General features: G+C 35.4%; 1 protein-coding gene across 35 annotated transcripts in view; it reads left to right on the forward strand.

The window, feature by feature from the left end:
- The window catches only part of MORN1 (MORN repeat containing 1), a 220,845-nt gene that overhangs the window by 20,166 nt on the left and 183,107 nt on the right, over positions 1–17,572 (forward strand). For all 35 annotated transcript variants that reach the window (XR_010392799.1, XR_010392789.1, XR_010392793.1 and 32 more), the window contains one exon: positions 1,457–1,647. The gene's annotated coding sequence lies outside the window, so the exon portion shown is untranslated. The remainder of the gene's footprint in view (positions 1–1,456; positions 1,648–17,572) is intronic.

A 17,572-nucleotide genomic window follows, 5' to 3' on the forward strand; every position in this document is an offset into this window, starting at 1 on the left:
GATTTTATTGTGCATTAGGTTGGTGCAGTGCGCATGTAGTCTGACTGTATTGCCTCGTATAGTAGTCCTCACCGACTTTTACATAGCAGTCTGGAGGCATCATTGTCTGCCATATCCGCTTGATGTTGTCAGTATTTCTTAATGTAGATTTTGGAATAAGTTGCTTTTCAACATTTATAAAATCAGACAAATTTATAAATATAAAATTATAATATAAAACTAATGCTTAGTTAGAATAAGATAGACTAATATTTTCAGAAAGCTAACTCAGTGGAAAGAGGACTCTCTTCAAATATGGCAGTATGTGACTTAGAAGAAGCTCATGAGAAGCCACAGTTTTCAAAAATGAACTCTATAGGTATACAATACTGGTAGTAAAAATGTCATGTAGTCAGATACATCTCCCTGTCAGCGGTTACTTTGTAATTGGGACTTCATTCACAATATTACACAAGTTCACCTTACTTCAGGGCATCATAATTTGTTTCTCTTACTCTGATTTAAAATGTCTGTATTAAAGTCTGTAGAATAATGTTTATTAATATGCTTAGTTCATTAATTACAGAAATATATGCAAGTTATATACTTTCAAAATAGTAGTAAATTCCTTTTTATATATGGAGGTGTTTTTGCAGTTACCCAGATGTGCTACTTTTGTAATGTAATGTTCAGCCTTTTAAAGAGTGTGAATTCCCACCCCCACTTGCTAGCTAATGACTGTTTGAGGAAGGATACTCTAGTCAAGGAAATAGAGCAGCCTCTGTTTTCAAAAACAAGGCTGTAAAATTATCCTTCTAAATACTGATTTGCAATCCTAAATCGATGATTGATTTCTGAAATACTGATAAATCTACTACAGTCCCTGGGAACTGCTGAATGCCTTAACACTCCTAAGAACCTAAGGTAAAAAAATTAGGCTTGGATTTTAGAGGAGCCTAGTGAAGTCCAGCATTTAAACCTCACTGAAATTTCTCACCTAACATCTGGTTTCTCTACATATTTCTATAGTAACAATTTTTCTTTGCCAAGGATAATAGCTGACATCAGAATTGTAGACACTTAACAGTAACGATTTACAGCACTGTACCAGATGACAGAATCTGCAGTAAAATGTGTATTTGAAGCTGTGAAACTTTGTTCTTTGCTTATTAGGGAGGTCATTGCTGTAAGTTTGTGCCGCAGTTCAACAGAACTTGGAAGACATGGAGAGCAACCTAAATAAATTGTGTATACAAGTCTAATATACCTGCTTTGACAAAACCTAGTAGACCTAAGTTATTGGAGAAATAGTTTGCAATATTATGCTTAATGTTGTATATATGTCCAGCTGTAAGTTGAATATACTGAGTATCTAATGTCTGTCACAGTGAGTTCCATATTATATTTGGACTTAATAAAGATTTTAAAGCCTATGAGCACAAATAAATTAAAATGTCAAAACTATTTTCTTTCACAGTTGATTTGAGTTTATAAGCTATCGTTTGACAGCTGCTTCATCTGGAAATTGGGAACTGAAATCTGCTGCTCCTGTAGTTAGCAATTCTGGATTTGCATTGGCTGATTCACCAATCCTTATGGGAGATGTATAGCCAGAATCTGGATCAGACACCTTGTATGGAGTAGGAGATGCTCCTAGCAACCAGGATGGTAAGTAAATGTAATAGGTTAAAAAGATCAGCTTTCCAGATAACTGAAAAATAAAGCATATCTTTGCACAGCAGTAAAAAAAATTCAGAATGTAGGAAGCTTTGTAATACAAATAGGTGGCTCTTAAAAAAATTTTAAACAAAGAAGGGATATCTGCTGAAATTCTCATAATAAATAGAAGCAAAACTTTTTATTAAGATTTATTTCATTTTATAAGAGAGCTATCCCTTCTAGGCTTTTTTTCAGTTATTTTCATTAGGCAAGACTACTGTTTTGCAATAAGATTAGGAAAGTTGAGGCAGAAATTGATTGAAATGGGGCCTGAAATTGAAATGCAGTGGAATCCAGATTTTTTTACACTTCAGCTAATGTTGAGAAATATCATTGTCTCAGGTATTTCTAGTAACACCTTGGACTGACAGGTGAAGCCGTTCCCGTAAATGCAGCTTCAAGAAAGAAGTATTCAACCCATAGGCTCTGTCTCCATGCAAAAGCTATTTTAAATTGTTATCAATTATTCAAACAGACTATTGAGGCAGAAATACTTGTTAATTTTTTTCTGACTTAATATTTTTTCCCGCTTCCTATCATGTTTGATTTCTGATTCTTGGTGAATGAACTGCCAACAAACTTTAACCTATGAATCATTTTGATGCTGCCAGTCCAAGCAGTGAAGTTGTGATTCATAAAACAAAGTACCTCTCCTCCAAAAAACCCACTACGTGATTTGGTTTACTGTATTAAGATTTTAAAGGTGGTAAATTTGGGGTCAGTTTGTTTACATTGTGAGATTTGAAACATCAGAGTTGACAAAGTTTTACTTTGTATCCCTAACACTAGAAAACATAACACTTAATCCCAAATTTGCAACAAAGAGGTCTAAGACAAACACAAAATACCACTAGGCTTGTAATAAAATTGAAAGTGGTGGTGACGTGGTTGATGTGAAGTTCCAAGTTTGATGTTTTTGAGAAGACTTTTGGTGACTGTCTTGTAGCTGGGACTGCAAAGTTAATCATGATAGCTATGTGCTACTTTGAAATGAATCAAAAACAAGCCGTTGCTTTTACAAACCATATGTAAATCCTGTCTCCAACTCATGCAATTTAATCAAGTACAAAACAAATTTTGTGGCTCTGTATGGTATACCATGTGTTGCCACAAAAAAGGAGCACTTCAGAGGAGGCAATTTAGTGTTTGGGAAAGATGGCACTGCAGAGAAAAGATAGAAAAGTGTTTTGCTTTAAATATTAAACTACAAAACGCAAACAGTAATTCTTTTGCACAATTCACTAAGACAACTACATTTACTTTCCAGAGTTTCTAGGCATCCTGTAGTTACAGCCTAGTGAATTGTAGTTTTCTGGTTATACAGTATGTCATTTTCAGTATGTGTGTGTGTTCACACATGAGAGGTGAGAAGAAGCAAATGTGGACCTTTTGTGCCTGATATTTTTCATTTTGAGGCTGTGCTTATCCACAGGTCAACTTAGCCCGTGGCTATCCTGTGTGTGCCTATCTGTGATGGTCCCTTAATGTGGCCATTGCTTCAGCAGGGATTCTTGGGCCACAGAACTCTTCAAATCTATTCTTAAACACCTCACTACTGCAAATGTCCTCTGTACTTGTGGTTCAGTGATTAGAAAATGTCAGCTGCAGGATCTACGAAGATCTTGCAATGGGTCCCTGCTACTCTGTTATCTGAATTGTGTCTAAGGGTGCAACGGTTTTCTGGTGCTGGGAGTTTGAAGAATTAGGCTTTCATTTAAAAATGAAACTGAATTTGTAAGTATTCTGGTGAGGTTATTGTCCAGAGTGGTTTCTTCATAGGACAGTGTTGTCTTTGAGTGTTCAGGGCAGACAAGCAGTGAGACTTTTCAGAGTTAGCTAAACATCAGTGACTGCTACGAATGGGTGGTGTGTTTGATCAGGGGCACTAGAATAATAGGTACAGGAAGGAAAGTTAGAGGTGCAGCCAGGCAGTGGGAGGAGAACAAATAAGAAAAGATGGCTAAGGATACTAGAAGAAACAAGAAAAGGGAAGAAGGGAAGAAAAGGAGAAGAAAGAAGAGTAATGCTTAAGAGCTATTGAAAGGTTCTTTTCCCTGGCCTTTGTTTTGTTTTGAGTCTTATCAGTAGGTTTCAGCTCTGCTTTTTAAGAGAAATGTTGGCTAATGCTCAAAATCCCTTAGAAGTAGCTTCTGTTGATGGGTAGATTATGGGATCCTTGATGCTCTCATGCACCACTGCCTATAGTATGAATATAATAACACAATGATGGAAAATCATCCAGTTTTATCCGGTATTGATGAACTGTCAGTAAAAATAGAATACCAAAAGGTTTTGTTGTTTAGTAGTAACAAACATGAAACTTTTTCTTTAAATATGGTTGTTTTCCAATATTTCAAATAGGTAATGAGATCCACACCTACGAAAGACGTGAATTAGATGTAATTTGACTGGAATGTCTCTCTACTATTTAGTAACATATATATCACATTTACAATTCACTTCTAGTTGTTTCATGATGTTGGCTTTGTAAATGAGCTTAATATTAATGCATCTTACTGTTTTTTATTTTTTCTTACTACTAGTAATACATTTTTACAACATTTTTGAATTGTGTTCCAGGACTCTCTTTTCAAAAGATAATAATGACTGCTTTAAGTAGCATTAGACTATGAGTGGACTCATAGTAGCAACAAAGTCTTGGTTATTTCACTTTGTTACAGTAATGGAAGTGATGAATGCATGTTAAAGAACAATGTTTTCTGCATTCTTGATGTTATTACAAGACATCACAGTGCAATGAAAAAGTTTCTAGGCACTGGTAACAGTAACATGATATTGCTAGTTGTCCAGCTTCTTTTAATCCCTGTTTTAAATTGCCTTCCTATCATTGTATTTCTGCTTCATCAGCTAAAATATTTTTCATATTTCTGAGGAACACTGTTGTGCTATATATCTTAAATTTAAGGGAATTTGTAAGACTGAGTAACAAGCTTTCAATTAAAACTAGGGCTAGGAATGTTTAGAGCTTTTGTATTAGGCCAACTCAAACATCACTGGCTGATTGTTTAGAAGACTAGAGCTTTAAAAAGTTCAAGTTTTGACTCTCTCTGTTGTTAGGTCACAGGTGCTTAGCTTTAATTATTCTACCTTCTAACTCAAGCTTATTATTATTAGATACTTGTTTTACCCACTTTCCACTAAAAGTACATTTAATACATAGACTTCTTTGGAGGCTCTTATAACAACTTTTCCATGGATTCTATTTCCATTTCACTATTGTGAGTATTCAGCTGGTAGCATATTGAATTTGAATGAAGAACAAAATACTTAAGTGAAATACTAAATGAAGATTTTTGCTTGTTTAAGCAGAAAGATCATAGAGAGTTCAGATAGAGTTGCATTAAAATTACCAGCTAAGCAGGATACAAACTGAGTTTTCAGGATTGGAACTCTCAGAATTCTTGACAGCTTGTTTTGTTTCATCAAAAGTAACAAGAAAGAACTACTCTTTATAAAAACAATGTCATAGCACTGAGCTAACAAATAGTTGATCATATGCATAAGGTTAATCACATAATAAATGCTTTAATGGATTTAAATAGTGCATGTTACTAAACCTGGGGGTGCCACTTCATCTTTAAAACATATTGTTTGTAATAGTGCTAAGTTTTCTTTATGGCCTGATAATTCAGGAGAATACATGGTAACTTGTATCAGGAAAAAAACTCAGCAGTATACATACTTTGGGGTTGTCTTTAATTGGCAGTACTTGATTTGATTAACTGAAATTTTAAATCCATCAGTATTCAGAAAGTTGACATAGATCAGAAATTCTCTTTTACGAGTATTTATACCTCACCAGTTGCACAGAAAGGGAGAGTAAATATGATAATTTAGCTTTTAAGCACCAGAAGGGCTAAGCCACCTCTGCATCCTTCCGTGTGTAGTTGGACACGTTATAGGGATTTGGAACTATTTCACCTCTGTCAAAACAGGGTGCCTAGGAAAAATGTCCTGTTTTGTCTTCCTATTTCTCTGTTCAAGCAGCCTTTGTTAAAATGTTTGAGAAAAGTGAATACATAACTCAATTCGGGAACAGCATCAGATGGCACACAGTCACATGTCAGTGTTTTTTTAAGTTACTGTAGCTAACTCATCACTTGTATTTCCAAGAAAGAATATCTTAAAAGAAGTATGGTAGGTCAGTTGCATGCATGTTAGTGTGTTTTCAGTGAAAAACCTCTAGAGAAAAACTTTTTCTTTCCACTGATGGCAAGACTAATCTTTTTAATTCAAGTAAGATTTTGATGATGAAAATAAGAAATTATGCTTCTTAGATGTTCATGTCCATTATTAGACAAAACAGCAAATAAGTCTATTTAAAAGAACTAATAATAATCTGCAAATACTTGATTTCTAATCATATTAGGGAGTCCCCTGTCTGGAGACAGCTAACCAGGCAGAAGCTATGTTGGACAATGGAATAGAAACAGTGATCTGGTGCCTCTTTTTAAGTGCTACCATTTTTTTAACATTGAAGATTCAGAACAACATATTTTTACTTTTGACTTGTTGTTGAGGACCTGATTATGCTCACATTTGAACTCAACTGGAGTTTTACCTTTGACATCTGAGCTTGCATAATCAAGCCTTAATCTTATTTTATACTTCGTGTCAGCTTCTCTGAGCTAACCTCAAAGCCCACTTCTCCCCATCTGTGCTGCCATTGATTTCTAACTGCTAGTTGGTCTAAACAGTGAATTAGTCATAGCATGCATGAGCTCTGTGAATGTAAACATACATATTTAACTCCCTTGAGACAGGTATCAGTACAAGGGATACCATATAATTACACAAAGAACAGTAGCTCGTGATTAGCTGTAGTATCTCAAGATATCTCATCTAAACAAAGTATGTTTATGTAATATTTTACAATTTTATAAAAAGTGTTATTTACTAGTCTCATGAAATTTTGCAGTGACATGGGTAATAGCAAAGCAGCATCTGGCTTTTCCTCTCTAATTTCTTTTAATGTGGCTTACAATGGGTTTATAAGCCCCCAAATTGACTTATCTTTAATATTATAATACTAGCAGAGAAAATCTGCATTCTAAATATCTATGTGCATTTTAAATCTACTACTCAGAAATAATAAAAAGCTTATTTTAATGGAACTCAGAGAAAAAAAAGTTGAATGTTTCCTCAGCTGCCTCTGTAGCAGCTGGAACAAAATATTATGAATGCTTTTTCCAGATCTTTGTACTCCCAGAGTTTTATGTGAATATAAAGTAATTTAGGGATCAGAAGCAGTATTAAAGGTACTCATAGAAATTACCATATTTATTTTGAGTGTTTTTGTTGTACATGCACAATAATCTGGGATAACTTTCATGACAGAACGATATGCAAAACATTTTTAATTAGGGAAGGGAAAAGTTAAAGCGATATCCTACACATTTGACAAGAACAGGTATAGAGGTACATTGACTTTGCTGTGGCCCTTTGCACAACTGTATATGATCTGAGACTAGAACCAGGTTTCTTGAGCCCCGTACAGGTCTCTCTTTCATATTATCCTTGTGTTTTAGGTATATGAGAATGTTTTATAGGGTATGTTTGTTTTATTCTCATTTCTTGAGGGCCTGTCACTCTAGTGGAACGAATTTGTTATTTCCATATGTCAAAATGATTATTACCTATTTCCCTAAAAATAGGAACAAATAAAAAATAGAAACTACCACCACCATACGTAGTTATTCTTCAGCTATGAGGAGGAAAGAGACAAATTAAGCTGATTCATTGACAAATGTACTAACAGATGGACATAGCGGGGGGGGGGGAGGGGGGCACCTAAAGCTGGGAATTTCAGTTGACAAATACCTTTGGGGGAAAAATCAATTTAAAAAATAAAAATAAAAATAAAAGCAAACTCTGATCTCCTAAACCTATGTGAAACTTTGTATAAACCCACATTCACATGAATTATTCTCTTGAAAAATGTATTATTCTAATCTGGTCTCAAAGGTTGTCCCCTGGCAGGTAGAACTTAAGATTGTAGTTGGTATTTCAGTGCAGCAGAGTTTTTCCACTGTATTTTAGATACATAGTCACAACTTTTTTTCATGAGATGGATGTATGTTGCTGTAGGTTTTGATTTCTTTGTTTTTCTATAGCTTACTGGACCATGTTTTTGAATTTTGCTAAACTGTGTCCTGCAGCATTTCCTTGTATCAAGCAGAGTACTGTATGCAAATATCTGACTTCAAGGAATGAGTTCTGCACTCAAATTCAGCTTTATTGACTGCTTGATCTTGATTCAGCAAAGCATTTCATAAACTAAGACATTTTAAAGACAATGGGTTTTAAACATTTTTATACTTTTTGTATGTTGTCTTGTGTGGATTAAAAATCTCAAATTCTTACCTTAATTAAGGTTTATATTAACAAAGAATGAATGCTAAAATAAAGGATATGATAAGGTGGAGTATGCTTTCTTGTGTTTTCATATAGAAAATATTGAGAAAGAGTATAAACCATTTATAGAGGAGGGTGCAATCTAGCTGTGGGCAAGATACTAAGGAAAAAGGTTGTCAAGTGATTATTTTGCAGATTGTACCTTTATGGGTGGTGGTGGGGGTTTCTCCTTTAAAAGGTAATGCGGACTTTGGGCAGGACTGGCATATCCTTTCTTACTTTATTAGCAGTGTTGCTAAACAGTTGCAGACTGTTTTCAGGCATTTTGTATACAGAGAATCTAAAAAGAAACAAACTCTTCTAGTTATTCACTTGTTTGAATTAAATGTGTTCCTTCCAGTCATTCCCATCTTGCATCTTCCTTTACTTCATTCCAAATATATCATGAGCCTTTTGCCATGTAATACTTAAGCTTGTATCCAGAGTGGATAGAACCCTTGGTGAATGTCCACCTGTGCAGGTGATTTATTTTTCTCTTTTTTTGTGAACATTTGAAATAATTAACAATGCTAAGGGGTTTTTTTCTTATTTTTCGGTAAATGAGGCAAGCTGGATTTGTGCATCGATACCCAGAGAGTCCCTCTACCCTCTTCTCCTGTTTACAACTAACTTTTTCCATACTGGGAACAACTGAGCAGCAAATCAATACAAGCAATGCTTGCTTTGTTTCTCCTCTTAAAGCAATAGAGGATCCATTCAGATGGGATTTTACAGTTTGTCTTGCATTTTTCTTCACAATTGACCCTCTCATCTTCCAGTGTGCACAGAACTACAGAGGCAGAATATAAATTGGAGAAGGACCAGAAACACAATTGGCTCTTTTTCAAGAGGGATCCCCCTTCCATCATTTGGGTCTTCTCTTTTGCAGGGAGGTATGATCTAAATCTCTGTCAGGTAAAACATATCTGCCTCTAGCCTTTTGTTAATCAGCACTGAGGAACCAGTGCATGCAGTAGTTGAGTGGAGGCATTTTGTATTGATGTGGGAGAGCTCAAGGTTTGATGCATGTTTTAACTTTCCATGTAATGCCTGAAACTACGCATTGATTACTGTGGGGTACCTCCAGCCACTTTTCCACTGGCAGGAATTTCTGTGTAGTGACAGCCCTTGAATTGAGAGGGTTAACACTCTTCTGCATTGTATCTTCCACCCATACCCACATTTCCCCACCTCCCCCACCCCACACACATACATGCCCTTTTTTCCTTAAGAGTTTTGTGGTTAGGAGGTCACTTTCCATCTGTGGTTTTCTCAGTCTTAGCATTTACTAAAAATAAATACGCTATAATGTTGGGAAATCTTTTCGGCAGGCCAGCCATCTGTCCAAAAAAGGAAGGGAAATACTGTTTGTACAGGTTTGTACTGGAATGTATATAGCAGTTGGTAACCTGGTTCATCTTTACCAGCATACTAATGTATGTCCAAATCTTAGACATGTATCTAAAAAGTAGTAAGGAATACTGTCTTATTAGTACCATGTGATACATCTTACCCCCATATTGAAATAATTAGCTAAATCAACTTGTGAGAGAATCCTGTTTGTGACCTCTAATAGACATCTGTAATATCATTTCACTGCAACAATGGGGCTGTAAAGTGATGAGTAATGTGTTTGCTGATTTCTTAATTAGAAACCCTGGGCTAGTCCTAAACATGCTGATTCGATTAGACTGACAAGCAGTGCTGGAGATATGGCACTAATTGTGATAAAAGGAGTCTTGGTGTGTCTCAAGCACATCCACATTAACTCAATTTAATGAGGCATCAGTTTGGAGTTGAAATCTAACTGTACTAATCTCTTATCTGCTTTGCTTTATTGCTACTTCTATAACCTACAATATGTTTGCCATGTAATAATTTTATTCTGAGAATTGTTAATTAATTGTTAATGATAAATAATTAGCTGGTAAGAGGAGCTGAGGCTTTTCTTGACAAAGTTTTAACTTTGAGCCTGTCTAGATCCAGATTTCCTGCATGACCATTTATCAAATGTATCTTGTCAAAAAAAAAAAAAAAAAAAAAAAGACAACCCTGATAGAATTTTGGACTGCTATTATGTTTGTATTCTTTTACTGAAAGTGCATCTTGCCGATGTCTATTCTACTTGATGTTTTCATAAACTTCAACATTTTGATTTAGTAATTTTAATGAGCAGAATTTAATTTCATTATTTTCATCTGTTCTGCTTATAACTTCAGTCTAAATAAAACAAAGCTGTGGTGCCAAGCAGTACTAAAACCAGACTTTTAATTTTTCCTGGTAGCTACCCAAGAGTAGAAGCCACTTCTGAAAATGTATGTTGTTGTGATGTAGAGATGACCTGTGAGAAAACTAGTATTAGTGCTGAGTTGAATCCAGAAACTTAGCATTCTTTATTTTGACCACTAAAATTTACTTCCCTCTTCAAATTGTTCAGTAAAAAAGTTTGGGATTTTGACTCTGACTACATAAAAGGATCATTCTCAGTCCCAATTGGAGTTGTCATTTAGGTATTGAGCTGAAGCAAATTAAAAGTTTATTAATATTATAAAACACTTTCATTTCTTAGAAGTTTTTGTTTGTTTTATTTAAACTTTCAGATTGGCTGCTCTGCATTTGCGTAAAAGAAAAGCCAGGCTCTCACACATGGATGATTGCCAGATACTCTCAACCCTATTTTGGTTAAATTACAGTACCCAGATTTTGGTTACAAAGCACATTGATTTTATATTCAGAAAGATTTTTATATTTAGTCTGTTAACCTTTTGTAATTCCCACCCACAGCTTTAAACCGTAGAACATTTTTATGCTAATTGTTGTTGGTAGGGTATCTGCCATGGCCCCTTAGTAATTTAAGTACATTGAATTGTAATGCAGGTGCTGATAATTGCAGAACTGTTATTATGTGACTGGCTGCAGCATATATGTTTCAAACAATTCCTTGCAAATCGAATTTGAGGACACTGGAAAAAAATCCCATCTTTAACAATAACCTTACATTATATTTAGAATAAAAACAAACTTGCAGGGGTGTTTTTTGTTTTTCCCTCTCATATTGAAGAAAGACAATATAGTTTTTAAAATGTCTATAACAGTCCCATTGCTCTTGGATATTTATAGGAATTTTTATCTAATGATTTCTGGAAAATATGATTGTTTGATATGACACCATAATACAGTGACTATGACATGGGGAGGAGCAGGGGGGGAAGAGATTCTCTATTCTGACCACAGGTCTTCTGAGTGATTTGAGACAGATTGCTTCTCCCTAATCATGCTTTTTATAGCATAAAATAATGGCATTGGGGTTTTTTTGTTGTTTTGTTCTGGTCTGTGAATTGCGGATGCTGGTGGTGAGTTTTTAACGTTTTCTCAGAACATTGGGCCTAATCTGAACAGTGTTATAGCCAGTGGAAATCTGTCCTGTAATCTTAATGGGCTTCAGTTCTATCCATAAAACTAAGTGCTCATTATTTTACTGGAATCTTCATTACATTCAGCTGTGATTTGTGGCAGTGTTTACATTGGGAGTCTATATAGTGGAGAGTTAATGATTGTGCAATAACATTTTGTTTGGAATACACAATGTGCTAAAATGCTGCCTGGGCAAATATTTTAAATATAGAGCACGTCTTATGTTCAATAAGTAATAAATCATTACTTTTAATAAGCAATTACAGTTTTAATACTTTTGATGGACCCTCACTCTCACAGTGAAGTCTGTTTTCACAGGATTCTTTAGTATGGATGAGACTCATTTCTCATGAGAAAATTCTCTGGTACAGTGAGGCTACTCTACACAGGAAGAAGGTAAATTCATGATCAAAATTAGAAGCTTTGTATAGCCTTCACTGTAAGAAAATGCTTTATTTTTTCTTTTTCAAAAAAACTTTTTAAAATTCCATATTTATCTGCAAATAAAATTAAAATTAAAAAAATTCTGGTAGTATAAAGGTGGTGATCAGTAGTAACAACAAACCATTGCTGGAAGCAGGAGTTCCAGATATCTTCCATGACAGGGCATGTGACTTTCTCAGTAGAACAGATTTCAGGATTCAGGAAGGGTTGGGTGGTTTTTGGCTCTGCGTGTTGCTGTTGCTATTTCACTGTGGAGACTGAGCTATGTAACTGTTGGAGTATTTAGCAGTGGTAACAGAATGATTGACTGCAGTGGGTTTGCGTTATGATACAGAAAAAAAAATTTACTGCTGTTTCCTCTTGCCCCTTTGTAGCTACTCATCTGGACCTACTTACTGAAGTTCCAGAGGTGAACTTTTTTTAAGCTTTGCCCTGATATATTTAATTTTGCTTATTTGGAAGCAGGAGTTAATTTTGCAAATACGGGAAAAGAACATTCTACAGAGGTAAATTATCTAGAATGTAATATTTCACATCTGGTAGTGAATGTTCAGATTTAAGTGGCTAAAAACTTCAATGGTGAGTAACTGACTAGTGTGTAGCTTCTGCTCTACCTACTAGTCATTGCTTTTACTAGAAGACTATTCACTTAATTCTCCTTTTCAGGTCCTGTTGTAACTCCTCAAGGCTGTCACCAAGTCAACCCATTTGTGTTATCTTTTCTTCCATTCCTCCCCCTGCCTGCAGCTTAGAATCGTTTTTAAGAACGATAAAAAAGATCTGATCTTGAATGATTCAATTAAATATGTCCAAGGAACTTTAGAACCATAGTGAGATTATCTGTATTTTTGATGGGTGGGTTTCATTCATCTGAGTTATTAGCCTGTTGAGTTACATGGGCACATTTTCTGTTTTTTTTTTTTTTTTTTTTCCCCCCTATAAACTTGTATTGTAACTCATATGGTACTTTAAATCCCTTCTAATGCATACTGCCTGTATATGAAAACTTAAAGGCAGTCATCAAGACATTAATTTTGGGCAACTCCTGACTGGAGCTGGCCCTTGGCAATTTTTGTTGACTCAGCCTCTCCAGGTTTTTTAGGGTTCTGTTTACCTGCACTGCAATTATACTTGTGCTAGTGACAGTTGTTTTTCCTTACCTTTCAAAGTCTTAAAATGCATATGCATGTTGAATAAGGTCTTTACCCTGTGGCAAGACAACTTAGGCTCAACAGCATAAACAAAGGATAATACAGAGGCCTTAGCTCTTAACTTCGGTTTTTGTCAAACTAAACTGCAGACTTGCTTTGACATACTGTTGAGTATTTTGTGTTAATTAAAGTTTTTGCAAGATACCAATGGAACATAGTTTTCTAGGTTAACAGTTGATTTCAATCTCTGCCTTCATGGTTTCATGTTTTTCAGCCAGAGTGAAAGCAAACTAATTGTTAAATCTGTTGCTTGTGTTTTACATTAGGGAAGTTTGGGTTTTGCAGTTGGAAGCATACAGTGTGTTTTCCTTATGAAAAATCTGGCAATCTAGCTCTGTATGGTTTATTTTTGTTATAGGCAATTTGAACACTGTTTTCTAACATCCGCTGTATTTTTTTAAAGCAGCATCAAGAGATAAATTTACTTAACTATTGTTTTAGAGTGTGTGCCTGTATGTGTGTATGCATGTTTAAAAAACAAACCAAAAAATGGGCTTGAATTAATAAAATACCTGTTTTGGAATGTCAGCAACTTTCCAGACAGGATTTATAATGAAAAAGAACCAAACCAGTTAAGCAGTATCGGGAAGCAAGACATGGATCCTACCTAACAATACAGTACTACTCCTGTGCAATTTACACCAGATGGAGCCCTCTCAAATGAAAGAAATGGACACTGGTTAGCCACTACGGGATCTTTTGTGCCAGGTGCAAATTTTAATGTGATGGCGTCATATTAGATTGTAAACTGTTGTCTAGAAACTAAACTAGAAACAGACTTGTCATCCTGAAAGCTTACACCAACAAACTTGGTCAGTAAGTATCAAGCAGTAATCAGTCCCAAAAGTAATCTACAGCTAAACTTGTAATTGGGATTTTGTGACTTCAAAACATTGGCAAAATGTAGCATGCTTAAAAAAATTAATAGCTTAAACTTGCATGAATGTATATTGTACATGCATTTTTCCAGTGTTTGACCCAAATGACAGTAGTCTCCCATGTGTTAGCAACAGGCATTGCCACAGACATGGTTTAATACTGGTTTAAGAAGGAATGTTTATATAAAATATGGCTCACAGATCAATGTGCAAAATATTAAATTGGTCGTCATCTTTGATTTCTAATATGGTCTCCAGAGACTTGTTTTGCTGTTGTCTTTAGTAATAATACTTCATTGGGTTTTCTTTGGCATTCTTTTCACCAAACGTATTTTGGAACTGGGGGCTGTTTGTTGGAAATACCAACTTAATCTAAAACTATTGGTATGTGATAAACAGTAACAGCTTAATTATATTATTACATATATTGCAATTGAGTTTTTAGCATGAGACATTTGAAATGTGGCACGAAGAAAAGCAAAGTTTTCAAACTGAAATAGAGGACCTAAAGCTAATATCAGAAGTTGAGGATTGCTTTTGTTGGAAGAAAAAAAAATTGCTTCACTTAATTGTAATAGTCATGACATGCTCAGTGGAAACAAGGTTTTATAGTCCCACAGTTTTACTGTGTTTTGCTCATTCACTGAACACTGATAAATGGAATTTGGCAGTAGAGCTAATCTGCTCCTTTGAAAATGGCTGGCAGTAGAACACATTTTCCCAGTGACAGAGAATATATCTTAGAGAAAAGTATGCACATATGAGGAAGATGTGGCTATACGTGCTTTTCTGTAATGCTCATATGGTGCCTGACAATCTGAACCAAGTTTCTTTATCTTTCCCTACCTTGCCTTGCAAGATCCAAAGTAGGCCCTACAGTGTAATTGCTGAGTTGCCTTTAACTGCAACAGAAAATGAGGGTTATCAACCTTTTCCCATGTGACATGACAAGAAGACAATGTTAGTCAGCTGTTCTCTTTAGGTGTTAATCCTGGAATGTGATCTAATAAACTTTTTTGTTTTTAAACTTCTATTTTAGAGCAACAGTTAGTTCAGTAGCAACAGTTGATTCTGTTTGCAATAGCCCTTGGAGTACTACTAAAGCATCATAAAAATCACCCTGGCTTTGTAATGTTCGAGTGGCTAAAGATGACACCTATACTTGTTCATAGAGATATTCTCTCTGAATAGATCCCCAAATAAGCGTGATTAAGAAATTGATTCTTACTGTGTACCAGATTCAAGGGGTTTGCTGGCAAAACCTTTTTCTGAAATAAATTGAGTTGGTAGTTCATATATCAGAACTCTCACTGCAAAACAAACGTCAGTATTATATTAAAACAGCAGAAAAATACTAGGCACAGAATAGTCTTGGAATAGAAAGTACTGGTAACTCTGCCTAAGGTGCAGTACAGAATGTACAAACCTAGCTCAGAAAACAAGTCTGAAATATCTGAATGCTTCTTAATATGGACACTCACAGAACAAACACTTGGCAGATATTAGTCACATTTCTTAAAGCACTAGAGAAGATTTTAGGTACTGCATCAGTGATTATGGTGTAAGAACATATACAGAATAGACAAAATTAGGATAGAAATTTTAGTAAGATGCTCTTTCATGCATTCATGAGTCTGTAGGTAAAACAAGCAGTATTTTTCTTTGAGAATATTTTTTAAGAGCACTAGGCAATGACAAAGCTTTTCTTTAGAAACATCACATTGCTGGTGTTGCAGAATAGGGAATAAAAAGATCTGCACTGGCTCCCCTATTTTGCTGTAGTATATTTTTATTTGAATTTGCAAAGCTAATATATATTTCCTGTGAGCCTGTTCCTTTCAAAGCACTGAGGAAGATCCATGAGAGTTACATACCTAGCATCTTTGAAGCTCTCGGTCTATGTACTTTTGAGTGACACTGGTCACCCTGACTATGAATGTCCTAAAATCCTAAGCCCCTAAAAGATTAGACTCTGTATTCTGTTCCTTGAATGCATGATGTAGTATATACTTTAGTTCTAGAAATTAATCTGCAGTCTGTAGCAGAATTTTCAGAGCTGTCTAGTTATTTACGGGTATGAGTGCTAATGACTTCCAATATGCTACCTACAAGGAAACTGAAGGTGTAATTGTAGCATAGATTGGTACATGTGTTTTAGCCTTAATCAGGCTGTATTAAAAATTATAGAAATGAATATGAGTCAGTATTGGCTAATAAACTGCCAGTTTCCCTTGTAAATTCTGTGGTGGGGTGGGGTGTGTGTTTTGTTTGTTCTTGTTTTTTTGGGGTTTTCTTGCTTTCTGCTGAACGGATCTTCCCTCCTAATTTTTCCTTAATGAACAAAGCTTCTTGGTGAATTGACTCTCGCATTAAAGACTAATGCGGTGTATCTGGTCACCTTTAAATGAGATGTATCTATTTCTCCTAGGACCAATAACTTTTTAAAAATTCAGTTAAATGAAGAAGATAGAACTTAGTCTGCCATAAGCAGCCAATAACTATTTGCATCCTGTTAATAAACATCACATCTGCAATCGTAGGGTAACTGCTTTGTTCTTCATACTGAGGGTTGTTGACTTTTCTTCCTTTTGCCAGCCCCCCTCACAACTGCTAGCTTGATGTCCTACACAGGTGATTAGTGTGCTGTAATTGAGTTGATGGTTGTAAAAAGATAATTAATTGACATTTCACTCCCAGAGAGGTCAAGCTGCCCTATCTTCAGTGGTTGTTATGCAAGTAGTTATCCTGCTGGCACTTGCCCCTCCAAGATGGCAGTGTGACCTTTATCTTGCTGATCAAGTTATAATTGTTGTGATAAAATCGACATGAAAGGAGTACTTAAGAAATGATTCTCTGGTTTGGATCATTTGGCTTCACTTTGCTGAAAGCATGTGAAACTGGAGCTTGTAAACCTTATTAGATAGTCATCTGTGTAGTATGTTTTTAATATGTCTGGAACAATACTACCTCACTAGTAAGACTACCCTACCTGCTGTCTGAATGTTTTGTGCCATCTTACCAGTAAAGTGGGACAAGAGAAATATGACTATAGTTGTGTATAAATAAATGACATAGGCTTTCTCAAACGTCTAACATTCAATCCTCTCAGGCTGCTTAAAACCATTAATCTTAAACACCTTTCTTTGAACAGCTGATTATTTTGAGCTTATTTCAGCTAAAGATTCTAGAATTTATTTTGGCATGAAGTATTTCTTAAATGGATAATCTAAATGTAGGAGCTCCACTGAGGTTTGAGAGAGTTAAAGCAAGGAAGCAACAGATGAGGAACAACATAAAAAGGCAAAAGACCTTTCAAGGAAAAGGTGGGATGATTCTTTATAATTGAAAACAGAGTTGATTCACATACTTCCTTGGAAAGGCATAATTAATTATTTCAGTTTTGTCTACTTACTACTATATCAGAGAAGGGTTGGGTGGCTCCAAGTCTTCTGTAGATCTAACAGCTATAGCACTTAGTCTTTTAAAGACTCTTCACTGCTCCAGACTTAATGA

Source organism: Dromaius novaehollandiae, chromosome 24, assembly GCF_036370855.1.
Source record: "Dromaius novaehollandiae isolate bDroNov1 chromosome 24, bDroNov1.hap1, whole genome shotgun sequence".
Lineage (NCBI taxonomy): Eukaryota > Metazoa > Chordata > Aves > Casuariiformes > Dromaiidae > Dromaius > Dromaius novaehollandiae.